Genomic DNA, 248 nt, shown 5'->3' on the forward strand with positions numbered 1-248 from the left:
CAGCATAGACACACTCTTGGAGACCACGAGATAATGAAAGTGCCGCGGTTAAAGGCACTTACGTTCACACGTTCGGCGCGACGAGACTTCCGGTCAGGCCTTCGCGGAAAGCCGTCGCTGACATGATATCCGGTAAACAAATTCTTACAAGCCATCGCGTGTGTGTCCCAGATCGCGGTGACGAGGGAAAGTTTCTCTGCTATGATTTTACTTCTTGTGAATTGTGGTTCGTTTGATGTAATATGGTC

The sequence above is a fragment of the Penaeus monodon genome, chromosome 19, assembly GCF_015228065.2.
Source record: "Penaeus monodon isolate SGIC_2016 chromosome 19, NSTDA_Pmon_1, whole genome shotgun sequence".
NCBI classification, from domain to species: domain Eukaryota; kingdom Metazoa; phylum Arthropoda; class Malacostraca; order Decapoda; family Penaeidae; genus Penaeus; species Penaeus monodon.